This window comes from Mobula birostris, chromosome 12 (assembly GCF_030028105.1).
Source record: "Mobula birostris isolate sMobBir1 chromosome 12, sMobBir1.hap1, whole genome shotgun sequence".
Classification (NCBI taxonomy): domain Eukaryota; kingdom Metazoa; phylum Chordata; class Chondrichthyes; order Myliobatiformes; family Myliobatidae; genus Mobula; species Mobula birostris.
This window is the reverse complement of record NC_092381.1, coordinates 116,410,006-116,420,005: the sequence shown is the minus strand read 5'-3', so window position 1 is coordinate 116,420,005 and position 10,000 is coordinate 116,410,006.

Below are 10,000 nucleotides of genomic sequence, written 5' to 3'. Positions count from 1 at the left end.
AAGCTTTTGCCACCGTCGGTCTGCCGGCCGCCGCCCGCGGTCCGCGCTCAGACTCTGTCTGTCCGCAGCCCCCGCTGCGTTCTTGGACTTTGTCATTTTTTTCGGAAATAGCGAAAAAAAGCTTTTATCATTGTAAGTCGGAGCTCGCCCGGCCTCCCGCTTACTGAGTCACAATTGAGTAAGGCTCACTTAGAACTCTGCACTGTGTCAACCGTACCACTAGTCACCCTGCTAAGTGTGTCTGGAAAACGTGTTCCCGTAAATCTCCGGGAACCCCGCCAATCCCCCCGTACAGAAATTGCATGTGTCAAGTCGGCGGGATGCCTCCCGGAAGTCCTGCCGGGAAGGTCGCACTCTGGCCCCGCCAGGCGGGGCAAATCCGACCCCCATAGTGACTTCCGGGCCTAACTCGTTAACCAGAGCCGCGACAGACCGTGCAACAATGACATGTGTCAAACCGGCGGCACGACGCCCGGAGCTCATGCCGGTCGCGGGGGACCTCGGGCCCGCCCGACGGGGCAGATCCGACCTTCACAGGCTTCCGACGGCAATTGGTTAACCGGCGTGGCGCCGAGGGCACGCGGCTGGCTCGGCGGGCGGCCCTCCGGTAGTGCCGCCGTCGATCGGCCGCCTCGGTCGGCAGGAGGGCCCCGAAGTCGCCTTCATTCTGACTTCCGAGTCGGGACTTAGATTACTTTCGACTCTTCAGCCAAGGTCTCGGATCGACGGCGGGACCTGCGGTTGTCCCTCCGAAAATGCCGCCGCTCGGCCGGCACGGCCCGCCGAATACGTCCCCTTACTGGCTCCCGCCTCGGGACTTTGTCAGAAATTCATTCGGGCAAGGTTTCCATTCGGCGGCCGGAGCACCGGTAGTCATACGGAAAATGCCGCCCCTCGGCCGGCATGGGCCTGCGAATAGGTCCCGCTGACAGACTTCCGCAATTGGGTATTTGTCCGAAAATCCATACCGGCAATCTTCGGAATCGTGCGGAAAAGCTGCCGCGTGGCCCGGGTTAACCAATTGGGGAGGCCGGTGCCATCTACCGAATACTTCAACAACTCGTGAAAACGGCCTCCCTATATATCTGCAGGAACCCCGCCAATGCCCCCGTACAGAAATTGCATGTGTCAAAGGGGCGGCCGAATCTGACCCCGGCGGCCGAGCCTCTGGAACTCCGGGTCGGCCTCGGCCGGCAAATCCGACCCCCATCCAGACTTCCGGAGCGGACTTGGTTAACGAATTGCCACCGGGCAAATGGTTAACCGACAGATCTTGGAGGCTCGTTACCCAAGCCATCCCCCGCCGGTGCGAAAAGTTAACAATCAGCGGGCGGGCAATTCGTGAACCGAACGGGACCGGGCAATTCGTTAACCATTCGGAACCGGGCAATTCGTTAACCAACCTTGTCCTGGCAATGAGTGCACCAACCCGGCCGGACAATTCGTTAACCAAGCTGGCTCTGGCAATTCGTTAACCAACCTGGCCGGGACAATTCGTTAACCAACCCGGCCGGACAATTCGTTAACCAAGCTGGCTCTGGCAATTCGTTAGCCTACCCGGCCATGGCAATTCGTTAACCAACCTGACCCTGACAATTCGTTAACCAACCCTGTCCTGGCAATGAGTGCACCAACCCGGCCGGACAATTCGGTAACCAACCAGACCCTGGCAATTCGTTAACCAACCAGGACGGGCAATTCGTCAACCAACCCTGTCCTGGCAATGAGTGCACCAACCCGGCCGGACAATTCGGTAACCAACCAGACCCTGGCAATTCGTTAACCAACCAGGACGGGCAATTCGTCAACCAACCCTGTCCTGGCAATGAGTGCACCAACCCGGCCGGACAATTCGGTAACCAACCAGACCCTGGCAATTCGTTAACCAACCTGACCCGGACAATTCGTTAACCAACCAGGACGGGCAATTCGTTAACCAACCAGGCCCGGACAATACTTTAACCACCCTGGTTTTCCAATTCGTGAACCAACTGGGAACGGACAATTCGGTAACCAACCCTGTCCTGGCAATGAGTGCACCAACCCGGCCGGACAATTCGTTAACCACCCTGTCCTTGCCAATTCGTGAACCAACTGGGAACGGACAATTCGTTAACCAACCCGGCCGGACAATTCGTTAACCAAGCTGGCTCTGGCAATTCGTTAACCTACACGGCCATGGCAATTCGTTAACCAACCTGACCCTGACAATTCGTTAACCAGCCAGGACGGGCAATTCGTTAACCAACCTGGCCCGGACAATTCCTTAACCACCCTGGCCTTGCCAATTCGTGAACCAACTGGGAACGGACAATTCGTTAACCAACCCGGCCGGACAATTCGTTAACCAAGCTGGCTCTGGCAATTCGTTAACCTACACGGCCATGGCAATTCGTTAACCAACCTGACCCTGACAATTCGTTAACCAGCCAGGACGGGCAATTCGTTAACCAACCTGGCCCGGACAATTCCTTAACCACCCTGGCCTTGCCAATTCGTGAACCAACTGGGAACGGACAATTCATTGAACAACCCTGTCCTGGCAATGAGTGCACCAACCCAGCCGGACAATTCGTTAACCAAGCTGGCTCTGGCAATTCGTTAACCTACTCGGACATGCCAATTCATTAACCAGTCTGACCCGGACAATTCGTTAACCAACCCGGCCCGGCCCGGGCAATTGGTTAACCAACCGAGACTGGCCAATTCGTTATCCACCCCGGCCTGGCCAATTGGGTAACCAACCGGGCCTGGACAATTGATTAACCAGCCTGGCCCGGCCATAACGTTAACCAAGCGACTCCCGCCGATTACCCGCGCTGCAATGAATTTCGTTAAGTTGGGTCTGGCAAGCCGCTAACCCGGCCGGCCGGGCCTGACAACGCTCTAGAAACCCGGAACAGGCAGTTTCGTGAACCAACCGCGCACGCTCCTGACAAGGCGTTAACCAACCCTGCACGGTCAAGTCGTTAACCAAGCCCAAACCCGACAATTCGTTAACCAACCCAACCATGGCAATTCGCTAACCAACCCGGCCCGGGCAAATGGTTAACCAAGCCCAACCCTGACAATTCGTTAACCAACCCGGCCCGGGCAAATGGTTAACCAAGCCGGCCGGGCAAATCGGTAACCGGCCCGGCAGCCCCGACTATTCGACAATCAACCAGCTGAGGACAAACCCTTCGCCCTCAATAACAACTAGTTCTTGCCCCGCCGTCAAAATGTCCCGGCCGATGTTCATCAGAAACTCCTTGCTGGCCCATGGGCCCCCCTCCTTACCTTAAGAGAGTCATAGTTACTCCCGCCGTTTACCCGCGCCGCACTGAATTTCGTCAAGTTGGGTCTGGCAACCCGCTAACCCGGCCGGCCGGGCCTGACAACGCTCTAGAAACCCGGAACAGGCAGTTTCGTGAACCAACCGCGCACGCTCCTGACAGTGCGTTAGCCAACCCTGCTCGGGCAAATCGTTAATCAAGCCCAACCCTGAAACTGCGTTAACCAACCCGGCCATGGCAATTCATTAACCAACCCGGCTCGGGCAAATGGTTAACCAAGCCCAACCCTGACAATTCGGTAACCAACCCGGCTCGGGCAAATGGTTAACCAAGCCGGCCGGGCAAATCGTTAACCGGCCCGGCAGTCCCGACAATTCGGCAATCAACCAGCTGAGGACAAACCCTTCGCCCTCAAAAACAACTACGTCTTGCCCCGCCGTCAAAATGTCCCGGCCGATGTTCATCAGAAACTCCTTGCTGGCCCATGGGCCCCCCTCCTTACCTTAAGAGAGTCATAGTTACTCCCGCCGTTTACCCGCGCCGCACTGAATGTCGTCAAGTTGGGTCTGGCAACCCGCTAACCCGGCCGGCCGGGCCTGACAACGCTCTAGAAACCCGGAACAGGCAGTTTCGTGAACCAACCGCGCACGCTCCTGACAGTGCGTTAGCCAACCCTGCTCGGGCAAATCGTTAATCAAGCCCAACCCTGAAACTGCGTTAACCAACCCGGCCATGGCAATTCATTAACCAACCCGGCTCGGGCAAATGGTTAACCAAGCCCAACCCTGACAATTCGGTAACCAACCCGGCTCGGGCTAATGGTTAACCAAGCCGGCCGGGCAAATCGTTAACCGGCCCGGCAGTCCCGACAATTCGGCAATCAACCAGCTGAGGACAAACCCTTCGCCCTCAAAAACAACTACGTCTTGCCCCGCCGTCAAAATGTCCCGGCCGATGTTCATCAGAAACTCCTTGCTGGCCCATGGGCCCCCCTCCTTACCTTAAGAGAGTCATAGTTACTCCCGCCGTTTACCCGCGCCGCACTGAATGTCGTCAAGTTGGGTCTGGCAACCCGCTAACCCGGCCGGCCGGGCCTGACAACGCTCTAGAAACCCGGAACAGGCAGTTTCGTGAACCAACCGCGCACGCTCCTGACAGTGCGTTAGCCAACCCTGCTCGGGCAAATCGTTAATCAAGCCCAACCCTGAAACTGCGTTAACCAACCCGGCCATGGCAATTCATTAACCAACCCGGCTCGGGCAAATGGGTAACCAAGCCCAACCCTGACAATTCGGTAACCAACCCGGCTCGGGCAAATGGTTAACCAAGCCGGCCGGGCAAATCGTTAACCGGCCCGGCAGTCCCGACAATTCGACAATCAACCAGCTGAGGACAAACCCTTCGCCCTCAAAAACAACTACGTCTTGCCCCGCCGTCGAAATGTCCCGGCCGATGTTCATCAGAAACTCCTTGCTGGCCCATGGGCCCCCCTCCTTACCTTAAGAGAGTCATAGTTACTCCCGCCGTTTACCCGCGCCGCACTGAATGTCGTCAAGTTGGGTCTGGCAACCCGCTAACCCGGCCGGCCGGGCCTGACAACGCTCTAGAAACCCGGAACAGGCAGTTTCGTGAACCAACCGCGCACGCTCCTGACAATGCGTTCACCCGCCCTGCTCGGGCAAATCGTTAACCAAGCCCAACCCTGACAATGCGTTAATCAACCCGGCCATGGCAATTCATTAACCAACCCGGCTCAGGCAAATGGTTAACCAAGCCCAACCCTGACAATTAGTTAACCAACCCGGCCCGGGCAAATAGTTAACCAAGCCGGCCGGGCAAATCGTTAACCGGCCCGGCAGTCCCGACAATTCGACAATCAACCAGCTGAGGACAAACCCTTCGCCCTCAATAACAACTAGTTCTTGCCCCGCCGTCAAAATGTCCCGGCCGATGTTCATCAGAAACTCCTTGCTGGCCCATGGGCCCCCCTCCTTACCTTAAGAGAGTCATAGTTACTCCCGCCGTTTACCCGCGCCGCACTGAATGTCGTCAAGTTGGGTCTGGCAACCCGCTAACCCGGCCGGCCGGGCCTGACAACGCTCTAGAAACCCGGAACAGGCAGTTTCGTGAACCAACCGCGCACGCTCCTGACAGTGCGTTAGCCAACCCTGCTCGGGCAAATCGTTAATCAAGCCCAACCCTGAAACTGCGTTAACCAACCCGGCCATGGCAATTCACTAACCAACCCGGCTCGGGCAAATGGTTAACCAAGCCGGCCGGGCAAATCGGTAACCGGCCCGGCAGTCCCGACAATTCGGCAATCAACCAGCTGAGGACAAACCCTTCGCCCTCAAAAACAACTACGTCTTGCCCCGCCGTCGAAATGTCCCGGCCGATGTTCATCAGAAACTCCTTGCTGGCCCATGGGCCCCCCTCCTTACCTTAAGAGAGTCATAGTTACTCCCGCCGTTTACCCGCGCCGCACTGAATGTCGTCAAGTTGGGTCTGGCAACCCGCTAACCCGGCCGGCCGGGCCTGACAACGCTCTAGAAACCCGGAACAGGCAGTTTCGTGAACCAACCGCGCACGCTCCTGACAATGCGTTCACCCGCCCTGCTCGGGCAAATCGTTAACCAAGCCCAACCCTGACAATGCGTTAATCAACCCGGCCATGGCAATTCATTAACCAACCCGGCTCAGGCAAATGGTTAACCAAGCCCAACCCTGACAATTAGTTAACCAACCCGGCCCGGGCAAATAGTTAACCAAGCCGGCCGGGCAAATCGTTAACCGGCCCGGCAGTCCCGACAATTCGACAATCAACCAGCTGAGGACAAACCCTTCGCCCTCAATAACAACTAGTTCTTGCCCCGCCGTCAAAATGTCCCGGCCGATGTTCATCAGAAACTCCTTGCTGGCCCATGGGCCCCCCTCCTTACCTTAAGAGAGTCATAGTTACTCCCGCCGTTTACCCGCGCCGCCCTGAATTTCGTCAAGTTGGGTCTGGCAACCCGCTAACCCGGCCGGCCGGGCCTGACGACGCTCTAGAAACCCGGAACAGGCAGTTTCGTGAACCAACCGCGCGCGCTCCTGACAATGCGTTAGCCAACCCTGCTCGGGCAAATCGTTAATCAAGCCCAACCCTGAAACTGCGTTAACCAACCCGGCCATGGCAATTCACTAACCCACCCGGCTCGTACAAATGGTTAACCAAGCCCAACCCGGACAATTCGGTAACCAACCCGGCTCGGGCAAATGGTTAACCAAGCCGGCCGGGCAAATCGTTAACCGGCCCGGCAGTCCCGACAATTCGACAATCAACCAGCTGAGGACAAACCCTTCGCCCTCAATAACAACTAGTTCTTGCCCCGCCGTCAAAATGTCCCGGCCGATGTTCATCAGAAACTCCTTGCTGGCCCATGGGCCCCCCACTCTTCGTGAACCAACCGCGCACGCTCCTGACAAGGCGTTAACCAACCCTGCACGGTCAAGTCGTTAACCAAGCCCAAACCCGACAATTCGTTAACCAACCCGGCCATGGCAATTCATTAACCAACCCGGCTCGGGCAAATGGTTAACCAAGCCCAACCCTGACAATTCGGTAACCAACCCGGCTCGGGCAAATGGTTAACCAAGCCGGCCGGGCAAATCGTTAACCGGCCCGGCAGTCCCGACAATTCGACAATCAACCAGCTGAGGACAAACCCTTCGCCCTCAATAACAACTAGTTCTTGCCCCGCCGTCAAAATGTCCCGGCCGATGTTCATCAGAAACTCCTTGCTGGCCCATGGGCCCCCCCTCCTTAAGAGACTTAAGAGAGTCATAGTTACTCCCGCCGTTTACCCGCGCCGCACTGAATTTCGTCAAGTTGGGTCTGGCAACCCGCTAACCCGGCCGGCCGGGCCTGACAACGCTCTCGAAACCCGGAACAGGCAGTTTCGTGAACCAACCGCGCACGCTCCTGACAATGCGTTCACCCGCCCTGCTCGGGCAAATCGTTAACCAAGCCCAAACCCGACAATTCGTTAACCAACCCAACCATGGCAATTCGCTAACCAACCCGGCCCGGGCAAATGGTTAAGCAAGCCCAACCCTGACAATTCGTTAACCAACCCTGCCCGGGCAAATGGTTAACCAAGCCGGCCGGGCAAATCGGTAACCGGCCCGGCAGCCCCGACTATTCGACAATCAACCAGCTGAGGACAAACCCTTCACCCTCAATAACAACTACGTCTTGCCCCGCCGTCAAAATGTCCTGGCCGATGTTCATCAGAAACTCCTTGCTGGCCCATGGGCCCCCCTCCATACCTTAAGAGAGTCATAGTTACTCCCGCCGTTTACCCGCGCCGCACTGAATTTCGTCAAGTTGGGTCTGGCAAGCCGCTAACCCGGCCGGCCGGGCCTGACAACGCTCTAGAAACCCGGAACAGGCAGTTTCGTGAACCAACCGCGCACGCTCCTGACAATGCGTTAGCCAACCCTGCTCGGGCAAATGGTTAACCAAGCCGGCCGGGCAAATGGTTAACCGGCCCGGCAGTCCCGACAATTCGACAATCAACCAGCTGAGGACAAACCCTTCGCCCTCAATAACAACTAGTTCTTGCCCCGCCGTCAAAATGTCCCGGCCGATGTTCATCAGAAACTCCTTGCTGGCCCATGGGCCCCCCCTCCTTATCCTTAAGAGAGTCATAGTTACTGCCGCCGTTTACCCGCGCCGCACTGAATTTCGTCAAGTTGGGTCTGGCAACCCGCTAACCCGGCCGGCCGGGCCTGACAACGCTCTAGAAACCCGGAACAGGCAGTTTCGTGAACCAACCGCGCACGCTCCTGACAAGGCGTTAACCAACCCTGCACGGTCAAGTCGTTAACCAAGCCCAAAACCGACAATTCGTTAACCAACCCGGCCATGGCAATTCATTAACCAACCCGGCTCGGGCAAATGGTTAACCAAGCCCAACCCTGACAATTCGGTAACCAACCCGGCTCGGGCAAATGGTTAACCAAGCCGGCCGGGCAAATCGTTAACCGGCCCGGCAGTCCCGACAATTCGACAATCAACCAGCTGAGGACAAACCCTTCGCCCTCAATAACAACTAGTTCTTGCCCCGCCGTCAAAATGTCCCGGCCGATGTTCATCAGAACCTCCTTGCTGGCCCATGGGCCCCCCTCCTTACCTTAAGAGAGTCATAGTTACTGCCGCCGTTTACCCGCGCCGCACTGAATTTCGTCAAGTTGGGTCTGGCAACCCGCTAACCCGGCCGGCCGGGCCTGACAACGCTCTAGAAACCCGGAACAGGCAGTTTCGTGAACCAACCGCGCACGCTCCTGACAAGGCGTTAACCAACCCTGCACGGTCAAGTCGTTAACCAAGCCCAAAACCGACAATTCGTTAACCAACCCGGCCATGGCAATTCATTAACCAACCCGGCTCGGGCAAATGGTTAACCAAGCCCAACCCTGACAATTCGGTAACCAACCCGGCTCGGGCAAATGGTTAACCAAGCCGGCCGGGCAAATCGTTAACCGGCCCGGCAGTCCCGACAATTCGAAAATCAACCAGCTGAGGACAAACCCTTCGCCCTCAATAACAACTAGTTCTTGCCCCGCCGTCAAAATGTCCCGGCCGATGTTCATCAGAACCTCCTTGCTGGCCCATGGGCCCCCCTCCTTACCTTAAGAGAGTCATAGTTACTCCCGCCGTTTACCCGCGCCGCACTGAATTTCCTCAAGTTGGGTCTGGCAACCCGCTAACCCGGCCGGCCGGGCCTGACAACGCTCTAGAAACCCGGAACAGGCAGTTTCGTGAACCAACCGCGCACGCTCCTGACAATGCGTTAGCCAACCCTGCTCGGGCAAATGGTTAACCAAGCCGGCCGGGCAAATCGTTAACCGGCCCGGCAGTCCCGACAATTCGACAATCAACCAGCTGAGGACAAACCCTTCGCCCTCAATAACAACTAGTTCTTGCCCCGCCGTCAAAATGTCCCGGCCGATGTTCATCAGAAACTCCTTGCTGGCCCATGGGCCCCCCCCTCCTTACCTTAAGAGAGTCATAGTTACTGCCGCCGTTTACCCGCGCCGCACTGAATTTCGTCAAGCTGGCCCTGTCAAATCCTTAACCCGACCGGACCCTGACAATTCGATAAAAAAAACCAGCTGGCGCAGCCCACCTCTTCCAATGCTACGGCGCACGGGGCCCGCGCGGTGGGTGGGTGGGTGGGCGTGTGGGTGTGTGAGCTTGAACCATGTGTCCGGAGATCGGGTGGTCCAGTTGAGTTTTGGTTACCCAGGTGCAATTCGTTAACCAAGTCTGGCTCGGAAGTCCGGATGCGGGTCGGATTTGCCGGCCACTGCCGGCCGGGAGTTCCAGAGCCCCGGCCGCCGGGGTCCAGTTCGGCCGCCCCTTTGACACATGCGATTTCTGTACGGGGGCATTGGCGGGGTTCCTGCAGATATATGGGGAGGCGGTTTTCACGATCACCGAGGAGTGGTCGACAGGCGGCACGGGCCTCCCCACATCGTTAACCCGGGCCGCGTGGCGGCATTTACGGCCGAATCTCAACTTTGCCCGTACGAATTTTCGGACCAATTCCCACTGGCGGAAGTCCGCCTGGGGACCGATTCGGAGGGCTGTGCCGGCCGGGCGGCGGCATTTTCGGCCGGACCACCGGAGCTCCCCGCGCCTACCCGATGTCTCGAGTCACAACTTGGGACTTTCGGGCGGG